Genomic DNA, 11857 nt, shown 5'->3' on the forward strand with positions numbered 1-11857 from the left:
TCAATGCAACATAGCAACCTATTTTTTGGTCATTTAAGTCTATTAGATCCCAGACTTAAAAACAGGAGAATAATAGTAAGTTTTATATCTGTTTTTTATTTTTGTTAAAAGATAAATGTAAAATATTCTTGTCAAAAAAGTCAATATACAAGCCTGTTCTACTTCAAAGACAATAAGCATAACTCTACTAGAGTTAATATTTTTGCAAAGGTATCATATTCTCATGGTTTAAGTTTAAAATTTAGTTTCTCTTTTGAAATCAACACTTGGAGACTATTTCCTATCAGGTAAGTAAGTGGCACCAAAATTTGAAAGTCACTAAATTAATCAGTCACTCAATAATATTTAAAAATTTGAGCTACTGAGGAGAAAATGTTCAAATGTTCAGCGGTAATGGCTCCTCCAAATAGTATTATATTGAGTTAAACTATATATGAAGGTTAAACTATTTATTAACTTATTGATTTAATAATCTGCTTCATTCAGATTTAACTCCTTATGATTAATATTTATTCTGCAGATAAATATGAACACTTATTTCTCTTTGAAAAAAGGATGATAAAAGTAATTTTAAATATACATTGACGTCATGTTTAAATCAGAATGTTAGAAAAAGATTGGTTTATTTTATTTTTCATTAAAACTTCAAGTGTAGCAGGGTGAGAAAACTGCTGGTGTTGCAGTTGTTTAGTTTTTAAAATTCTACTTTTTGCTTGTGAACCATCTTTCTATATATATAAAAGCCTAAATGTTAAGTGTCCAACCGAGCAGTCTACTGAATGACATGCACTGACCACCAGGGGGCAGATGCTCCAACTGGTAGGTTAGCTTGCTGCTGGAGGTCCCGCTGATCAGGACTGGGTGAGATGGGGCCGGACATGCCCTGGAGCCCTCCTGTGGTCCGTCCCCAGCCAGCCAACCTCCTGCAGGGACTGGGCGAGATGGTCCTGATCAGCCCCGATCTCAGGCCAGGCGGAGGGATGCCACCCATGCACGAATTCGTGTGCCAGGCCTCTAGTTATAAATATTATGTTCAAAATGTTTGAATTTCAAGCAAACGCACACACATACACATGTCAATTATATCTTAATTTTTAAAAATCAAGAAAAAATGAACAATAGTGAGGAAGTTAGTAGGGAACTAAACTGTTAAGTTTTATGAAAACTCATGTAATACAGGGAAGTAATGGCCAGCCTCAGCTCTAAATTACCTTATAACAGAAAATTAATGTAAACACATGAGTGAATGCTATTTAAACATATTTAATGTAAATTTATTGGTGATATTATGATATATGTGTTTGTGTATATTTATAACTATGTCTATATTTATATAACATATTTATAGCTATGTCTATATCTGTTATATCTATCTAGCTACATTACCTTGACTATTACCCCCAATAAATTCAATGTATAAAGTTGTCATATATTTTTAAAATTTTAAAGGAATTTTATAATTATAAAAGGAATATATTTGATTATAGGTCATTTGGAAAATACAGAGAAGAAAATAAAAATTATACTTAAGCTTATCAGTATTTTGGTTTATATCCATTTTTAAATGTTTATTTATTTTAATAATAATACAAATATAAGTTTTGGATTAAATTTCAATTTAACATTTTATCATGAATAATTTCCAAGTTTTTAAATATGCTTTGGAAGCAACATTATAATGGCTGCATTATATTATGTCAGATTCATAAATTAGAAGTCATAATTTATTTTGCTATTTACCTACTTTTGGACCTTTGGATTATTGTTAATGTTTCACTATTATAAATAACACTACAACGAACATCTATACATATACATTTGTGAACCTATCTATGACTATTTCTTTAGAAGTAGAATTACTGATTTAAGGACTATGAATACTTTGAGATACTTGTCAGTTTACTTTCCTAAAATTAATATCAACTTACATTTTTATAAATAATGTATTGTGAGTACCTGTTATAGTGAAGATTGAGAATTAACATTTAAAGTATATTTTGTCAATTGTGCAGATCATAAATAGAATCTTAATGTAGCTTTATTGTATGTTTCTCTAGTAATGAGGTCGGTAATTAAAAAAATATATTCATTGCAGTTAGTGTTTTTCCAACCAGGGACTGTCTATTCATGTTTTTTATTATTTAGTGATTTTTAGAGCCTTATCGTTATTTATTAAAAAATCTATTACCCAATTAAAATATTTATTTTGTATTTTGTTTATTGTTTTGTTTGTTTTTTATGGATAAAAGTTTTAATTTTATTTTATCATTTTCCTTTACTCTTTTATTGCCTTTATCTTAGAAAATCCTCTTGTACCTTCATATCAGTTTAAAGACACATCTCTTTTCATCTAATATATTAGAGTTTCATTGTTTACACTAAAATCTTTAATAAATCCATTAGTGTGCTATAAGTTAAATACTTATCTTAATATTTTCCTAAGGGCAGATTACTGGGTTAGTGAAGAATAAATTTGCTGAGCACCTAAAGAAAAGAGAATGAACTATATTCAGAGATTCATAAATAATAATTCATAAATATTAGTAAATTATTTCTTGATAAACTATGTAAGATAGAGATGTCTAATAAAATGGCAAATAAAAATACTTTTAGGTGCATTTATATGAAAATAAATTTGAATGACTCATGAATGTGATTTTAGAATTCAGATATCTGCATGCTTCAACAATGTAAAAATGACAGAGCTTGATTCTTATCCTTCTGATTGCTTAATCCTTAAACTTCTTGTAGTAAAAACGTTTTCATGCACATTTTTATCATATTTTATATCTTAAACAGTGTCAGGAAAATTTATTGTTGTTTACTTAAAATAAAATATCAGGGCGCACATTTTTATCATATTTTATATCTTAAACAGTGTCAGGAAAATTTATTGTTGTTTACTTAAAATAAAATACGTAAATATTTCTGTATCTGCATATTCTGTGATGTTAAATATAGTTTTTACATAGCTGATGAGTATCTGAAGGGACTTCCAGTCTTTTGGTCACTGGGGTTTTGGACACTGAGATCAGTGTTAATTCACTAGGGCTAAAAATAAAATTAAAACACACACACACACACACACACACACACACACACACTGCATTTTCATCCTCTCAATAGTTCAAAACTGTGTGCTTATTTGCACAAAGACACAGAGCCAATTAATTTGAGTTTAGTTTGGAGATACTTCACAAAACTGTTAATCTCAGAGATAAAACCGTAATGGTGCTACATTTCACACTAAACAGTTTTAGCAATTATTATCAGATATAATAGGTAACTTTATGTGCTTTTCCTTTTGGATAGTGTCTACTAGTGTATATTAACATATATTTTATATACAACACGATACACATAATAATAGTAACATATTGAGATGTGGTGAGATAAAATTTATCTTAAAATATAAATAACTAGATCAAAGAAATACTCCAACTATATGATGTAGGTAATAGAATTCTAATTTTAATTTGAATAAATTCAATGGGTCAGACCAAAAATAAAACTCCATCGATCACATTTAAATTCTTCCCATGGATTTTAAATTCATACCATGGACTTAAGTGCATGCCACTATACTTAAGATTTATTTTCAAGAGGTTTAAATTATAAGCTTTTTATAACTAATTATATTCATAATAAGTTGTGAATAAATTAAGAACACAAGTAAATTATTTTTCAAGCAACATTTTCTTAATCTAATTAAGGCTCAAGACTTTTAAAATAATTTTTAAAAAAATTATTTTTGTATATTCCATTTAAATGCATCTTATAAGATTTTGTTTGTTTACTCTTTTGTGTTTTTGTTCATCTATTTGTAAGCAGTTTTTATTCAAGGGGTTATTAGAAATATAATGAATACTTACCACTAAGTTTATAACAATACATGATAGAATACACATATACATATATGTGTGTGTATATATATATACACACAAGATGGTAGATAATGATTAAGATAACATCTATCTACAGTTCTGCAAATTTTAGAAGCCTATTGATCTTTGTAATTGAATTACAACATTTAACTAATGTAATTTCTTCTTTTATTTGGAATCTTGAAATAAATGTCCAATTCAGGAGCATGGCTTTAGCTGAGGGTCTGTATTTATTCTTAGGAGAAATTAGAAGAATTTCATAATTGGAAGGCTTTCCACAAGCCCAGTTTATCAACCTGTTCTCTAAAGGCTGCTGGAGCCCTGGAATTATCCATGGATTGATAGTTTTTCAGGTGCTTGAGAGTTACTGAGAAGGAAAGGGAGGGAGAGATGGGTTGATAGTGCTAGGTTAGCCTCATTAACTTGCCTGGTTAGTGTTCATATGAACAATGATCAATTGAAAACTTATAGAATCTTTGTGGGGAAAATAAGGCTAATTCCATCTGGAAGGCTGATCTGGCCTGAGCCTGTTGGTATAAGTGGGTAGCAATCTAAAAGAGTAGGGTCTACAAAACTCCAATATCTGTTTAGATCGATAGATGTGTTTACATACAACTTTGTATCATTTGATAACTTTCTGGTTGGGCTTCTTTCAGTGTGCTGAAGAGCTAGGATTTGGGTCCACTAAATTAATGTTTCTGTCTATAGTCTTTTGAAACCTTACAGCCTGTGAATAAAATAGGTAATGTTTCCCCATAAAATCAGGCTAACCTCGGATTGAATATAAGCAATTGCCCACCATTACTTCTGTGAAACACAGTTCCTGTGAAAAAACTCTAAATGTGAACTCTTGAAGAACTTTTAGATCATTTTTGTTTTAATGAAGAGGCATCAACTTCTGCAATTTATTATACTGTATAATTTCTTTCTTAGAAACAATTTTTTTTATATTAATTGATTTGGTTTTGGCTATTTCCTCTGCTGTGATGTGTCTTTCAAGTTCAAATCGTGTCTCAAGTATTATTTGTTTCATAAGGATCATGGACACCAGCCTTCCAGAATGTGTTTTAGAAAAGTCATGAAATGGAGTTCTTGTGGAGACTGAAAATGCATGTGCAGGACATGCAAATGAACCGTAGTCCAATTAACTCCTGAAAACAACAGCCCTAAATATCCTGTAAATGAACTGCATTCAGGCGCTAAAAAGACCTTCCATCATGATGGGATTATAAAGATCCTGCCCTTAATTATGAGTTGTAAAAGCCACTTTCAGGTAGAAATAAAGAGGGTGACAGTTGCTCAGCGAGAGGTGAACATTCATCTAGGAGGGGGGAAAGCCTTTCTGTGATAAGACCCAGAAATCTTGTTTTTCTGCTAATGCAATTTCATACATTTTTGTTGCGTGGTGGGCTAAGCAGCATTCCTGGTCTGTTGCCCCGGATGGGAATTGTTCAGCGCCATGTCACACATAGCTGTGCCCTCATGCTGAGCAGTGCACTGATCCCATGGCTGCAGTGACAGTGGCTGCAGAAAGCAAGGCAACACTAATTCATTCTCAGCCTCCTCTTCCCAACTCTGTCTCCAGCCTAGCATCCCTTTCAGGTTTATTCATGAGCTCATCACTCCAGAAGAAAAAAGTTTATTTGCATTATAACATTAGATTTAAAAGCTATAAATTATGCAGAGCTATAAATACTGCTCCTGGGTAAACACCACCTCTCATAAAACCTGTGTTTGTGCATGTGCACACATGAGTATGGTCTTTGGATTTTCTCCCTCGCCTTACAACTCCACTCAATCTTCAACATCCTGAAACATAGCAGTTAAAACAGTGCTGTTTGGTTTTCTTTCTTTAAATGGAGAGGAAAGAATTTGGACTTGTTTTAAACAAGCTGGGATTCTGAGTGAAACATGGCACCAGGCTTACTCAAATTGTAGACTCATCATCATTCCACAGTAAAAGTACTGCTGCCATATACTAGTATGTATCTGGAAAGTTAAAAAACCGATCATTTTTTGTCCTGTATTGTCTATCCACCAGAGGCATAGGCAACTGGCGTGATAAACAAATTTTCACCAGCTTTGCCACCCTGGAATACTCCTCAAGTGCAGGCCAAACTTCAAATCATCAATATAATAATTACTACTGATCAAATATTTTCAGAAACTGAAGAATTGGTCATTTGAGAAGAGGCTAACCTCAGATTGAATATAAGAAAGTCATGACTCTGTATCTCTCTTCTCACTGTAAAAAAGAAAATCCTGTTCACTAAGTCTGTTACTCACATGTGCACACAAACTTGAATTTCAATGAATCCTTGGGTCCTCTGCATCCAGTGGCCCGGGTACTTGGAGGTGCTGCTAGGAGTCAGACATGGCTGTTGTGTCTTTGGAACCTGTGTCAGGGGTTGGGTGGGGGTGACCCAAGGTGGGTTTGGCCCCAACTCTTTTCTCCTCGGTGAAATACACATTGTGTACTGGCTTGATTCATTAATTCCAACTCATCATGAACCAACATATGAACTACAACTTTAGGAAGATTATAGACCAATCTTCTCTTTTAAAAATAACAATCACCTACTTTTTCTGGTATTGTCTTTATATTGTAGAAAGTCTCCCTCAAGTCCAATTGGAATCCTTCCTAACTCATTTTAAACCTTTTTTTTTCTTTCCTGGGCCTACTGTGTGCCAAGCATTGCTCAGAAACGAACTAAATAGACAAAATCCTGCCCTCATGGGGTTTCCATGCTGGGGGGCTTCCTTCCACTGCCCAATTATTCCCAGAACTATGAGGGAGGAATGGGAGAAAGTAAGAGAAAAATTCAGCTGGTTTGAGCCAGCCACTGCTGACCAATGGAAGGAGGGCTGTGGGACCTGGAGGGAAGCAAAAGGGAGAAGGAAGTGTGGCGTCCTAGGAAAACCTGCCAGGTGATCTTAAATTGCCTGGCTACCTGGGAAGAGTGACCTTCCTTACTAAGCAAAAGACCCTGTTTGTGAGGCCAGGGGACAATATTAATCTCCCATTATTGCCTCTCCCTTCTCGTCTCCAACAAAATGTAAAACAAAAATAGAAGAGGAGCAAGAGGCCCCTCTCTCCCAAGAGCCTTCACGGGGCTGAGTCTCAGGGCAGTTGTAGAAGGCACCTGAGAGAAATATTAGAAGACTTGGGTTCTAGTGTAAATTCTATTGCTAACTAACCATTCACTTGTGTGTCAGATGAGTTTAGCTTACATAATTGCTAAAGTCTCTCAGTCTAAACCATCTATGGCTGTGAAACTCACTAGAAGCAGGAATAAAGGTGACCCCTGGTTTGTGAACACGTTTCTTGATCAAAACTCAAATCTTTACATAAAGGTTACTAATAGAACAAACAGAAAAGGCGTGGAAACTCTTATATATAACAGAATGCCTGATATTCCTATATATATGAATATAAGTTGAAATGCCCCAGTGATGTTTTTATTATTAATACTGAAACTTCATAGTATGAAAAGTCAAAATAATGTTTTAATTTTAAACCAATCTACCAATGGTCAAATTTTCTTCCATGTAACAACTACATCTTCTTGCCTACTGAAACTTGTAGATTGTATCTGAAATATTAATTTACCCATGAAGTTTCTAATATTCTCAGTCAGAATGATTTTTTCTTTTTTCTCAGCACTTACTTTCTCCCTCTATTGAATCACTTGGCATACTCTGCCTGGCATACTCTGTGTGGTGTGCGTGTGTGTGTGTGTGTGTGTGTGTGTTTCTATTGAATCACTTGGCATACTCTGGCTGGCATACTCTGTGTGGTGTGTGTGTGTGTGTGTGTGTGTGTGTGTATGCATGTAATTCCCACAGACTGTGAGTTCTTTGAGGGCAGAACTTGTATCTTACTAATCTTTCTGTCTAAACAGTTAACACAGAACCTTGCATAAAGTAAAACACCAACACATGTTTGTTGGATTGCATTCCTGTCCCCTGACCCATTATGCCAACTGTTCTGGCTTATGCAATTTCTCAACTTCCTCAATTCCCATGAAACTCAGCTAATAGCGATGAAAACCCTCAGATTGTAGAAGAAAATGAGATAAAACAGACAGATTGTTCGAGTCTTGGAAAGGACGTATTACAGATGGAATTAATATTGGCAAAACACCAAAGAACATAAAAATGTGTTAGAATTGATTGATTCTGCCCAGTAAACAAAGTTAATTTACCTTCCCAGTTAGTCATAGACCTATCACTCCTGGCCCAGGCAGGGGTGGAGGCTTGCAGGCTCCTCAGGTCATAGGATAGAACCATTTGACCAGAGAGTCTGAGACAGGGTTTTCTTGAAAGGTATTTAATACTGTCCGAATCTACCCAGTTTACAGAATAGACAAGATGGGCCCCGATTGGTAGAATTCCAGTTTTCCTGCCTTGAGAGAAAGGAAACACACTCCTTTTGTTTCTGTTCTTATATTTATGTTTTTTGTTTTTGTTGGGAGAGGAAGTCAGGGGCAATGGTAGGAAGTTGATCTACCACCAGGCATCATGGATGGTCTTTGTTTAGCAAAGAAAGGAAGCCCTCAAGCAAAGGCTCCAGAAAGCCAAGCCAGAATGTGCTCTTGGTGTTGGATCTACCACTTATAGCACCAGGATTCATTTCTTAGTAAATGGCTCTTTGGTATAAACTCTAGACCAGCTCAGGTTATTGCAAACCACTTTGATAGACTTTTTAATGTTACAGTGAGGAGAGGTTGGCACAAAGTGAAGGGGAGACAAGACTAAGATGAGTAAAAAATAGTTCTTGTCCTCAAAGTTGGATATGGTCTGGGCAAAGATTGACATGTCCACACTAGAAAGGGAAGTGGTTTTTGTGGGCTAAATGTGGAATTTAGGAAATTTCTAACTTCTTACATTTAGTCCTAAATTTTTTTCTCTTCAGTTTTTTCGCTCCATCAATCAATAATGGGCTCTCAGAAGCAGGTATAACAAGCACACAAATGATAAAGTTACTGCCTTTAAGGAGTTTATAAGCATCTTTTATTTGTTTTTATTATTTTTAAAAATATATTTTTATTGATTTCAGAGAGGAAGGGAGAGGGAGAGAGAGAAACATCAATGATGAGACAGAATCATTGATCGGCTGCCTCCTGCATGCCCCCTACTGGGGATTGAGCCCACAACCCAGACATGTGCCCTTGACTGGAATCGAACCCGGGACCCTTCAGTCTGCAGATTGACACTCTATCCACTGAGCCAAACCAGCTAGGACTATAAGCATCTTTTAGAGAGGAAAAACAAAAAAAGACTCCATGAAACAGAAGTCATATAAAATAGTCTTATGTGCCATGTTATAAGATAGTAACACTAAGTGTAGTAGAATTTTACATATACAGAAAAACTTAATATTGGCTTGAGCAATGGGAGATGTCATGGAGGAGATAAGACTTGAAGTGGACCTTGAAGAAAGTCAGGGCTTACAGAGAGAGAAAATCCCAAAAGAGAGCTAACCCATTAGCATCAAAATCATAGTGTGTAAATCATATTGTGTAAATCAAAATAATTTTCTGCTATAATGTGATCATTGGTTCTTAAAGAAGCCTTGTGTATTCACAAATATTTGATAAAATTTTGATTTCAATTGGGTGGTTGGGCAAAAGGAGGTTAGGAACTAGAGAATTTCAGCAGTCCATTTATTTTTCCTGCAGGAAATTCAATTTTAAGAGTTTTATTGATGCATATTTTGCTATAACAAACTACAAAAAGTGGTTAATCAAAATTAGAAAACAATAATCTAATGTTTCAGACAATGATAGGAATAGTACTTTAAGACCAGAACAAAAATCAATGAATTTCTAGATCATTATTATTTATACTCATTTTGGGGTAAAATTCCAAACTGATATAACTTCGTTTTTTTTACAAAAACAACAAGATTAAAGCAAACTGTAGTGTAGTTCCCATGCCTCAACCAGCTTCTAGCCACTCAAACAAAGAAGCTATGTGATCCGAGACAACTAGTTTCTCAGGGACACCGTGCCAACAACCTGATCAAACATGGGATGAAATTAATGCAATTAATTAATGAAATTATATCTAATTCTCATTATGAAAATTTAAGCTGTAGGGGAAATGTTATGTTTGAATGGCATGGCAGTCCTAACCTTACCAGACTCCTAAATTCCTTTAAACATATCACCTTGTCAGATTCTCACTCAGATGCCTAGGCAGACTTCCAAGATGACCCTCAATGATCCTTGCTTCCTGGTATTCACATTTTATGAATCCTCTCCTCTTCACTGTGGGCTGGATCTATAGACTTGCCTCTAACCAATAAAATATGGCAGAAGTAATGGAATGTAGAACGTCACTGAGGGAGAACAAAGTTTTGCCACCTTTATGCTTTTTTGGGATATTGATTTTAAGCTGGTTATTTTAAGAAACAAAAGATTCAGAAAGAACTTTTGACTCTCCCCACACCTGCCTAAATGAATTTAGATGGGGAAAACCTGCTTAAAAGAAGGGAGCTATCACTTTAACATAATATGAGCTAAGTGTGGCATATGGTACAATCTAGCAACTTCTGTTTGTTAGACTTCCCTCTGTGTCCCATTGTTCCTGGGTGGCCTGGCAAGAATTTGTCTATCAAATGTTTGCTCCTTCGTATCTACTTATGAATTGCCTACTTTCCTTTTGAAGTCCCAGACACCTACCTCTGCTTAGTCCAGAATGAAATATAATCCTAACTGCCAAATGTGTCTTTGGAACCCCTATGTGTACATACATAATACATTTGGTACTTTTTTCCTGTTACTCTATGTCAATTTGATTATTAGATTAGCCAGAAGAATTTAGAAGGAAATTTATTTTTTTCTCCCTTACTGGTAGAAAATTGTGGACAGGCCAATAATGATAAATACAGGTTAGTTAGGTTTGCAACCTAGATTCCTCTGGTGCCTAGTAAAAGTCTAGAGTTGTCTCCAGTGATTCACTCTGTTCTTCCTATAGAGAGGGGAGAGGAGAGAGGGGACACCTTTATAAATGTGCGCCCTGCTTTTAGGCAAAGAGGAAGAAGGCAGAGAGCTTTTATTGCATTTGTTTCTTTTTAATTGCCTTCTGCTCAAAATAATCCTTATGCTAAAGTGAAATACTTGGAGGTGGCATATTCTGTTGCCCTTCAACAGCAACAGATAAGGAATATATTTTGTAATATCGTAAGGGTCAGTAATATCTCCACTTTACAACCACACAAGTGTGGCTCAGAGACTTTAGATAACTAATCTTCAGTAGAATGACCGAGCTAGGATGGTTGTGATTCTCAGCTGGATGATGTGTCATCAGTCCCTCAGACTATGCTCTTCCTTCCACATGAGTGTGATGTATATGGACTGTCCAACAACGCCAGTCTCTCTTGTCACTTCTCTTTCCTCTACCTATTAGTGCTCAGCCCAAGCCAATTTCCACTGAGAATATCTTTTCCTGTCCCACGTTACAATCTATAATTGTGAGGAATGTTAAAAGAATCTGGGCTACTATATTTGGATCAAGCTCACCTCATATTGGTAGCTGAGCATCATACATTTGTGCTGTCAGGAGACAGTGGGGAAGGGGGTTGTACCTGTCAGGACCATAGGTTCTGGCATTAGGCACACCTGGGCTCAAATTTTAGCTATGGCATTTAATTGTTATTGGAAACTAGTGACCCAATGCATGAAATTTGTGCACATTAAAAGGGAATTAATTAGAGGAAATATTTTAATATTGCTGTTTGCCCTTTCTCTATAATAGAAGTGTCAGAGATGAAAGAAAATTAGTAAAATGTATATGAAAATCTTCCTCCTGTCAGAGTCTGGGGTGCGCCACAGGAACCAGAGTCAAGTCCCCACCCACCCACGTGCACCTGGAAATTGCGCGAGACCCAGATCCAGCCTGCCCCACCCCCGTCAAACCCTGCTGGGTGGGGGGCACGGCCTCAGGTCGCCTGGCCCAGTGCCAGGGTG

Source organism: Myotis brandtii, unplaced genomic scaffold, assembly GCF_000412655.1.
Source record: "Myotis brandtii unplaced genomic scaffold, ASM41265v1 scaffold123, whole genome shotgun sequence".
Taxonomy (NCBI): Eukaryota; Metazoa; Chordata; class Mammalia; order Chiroptera; family Vespertilionidae; genus Myotis; species Myotis brandtii.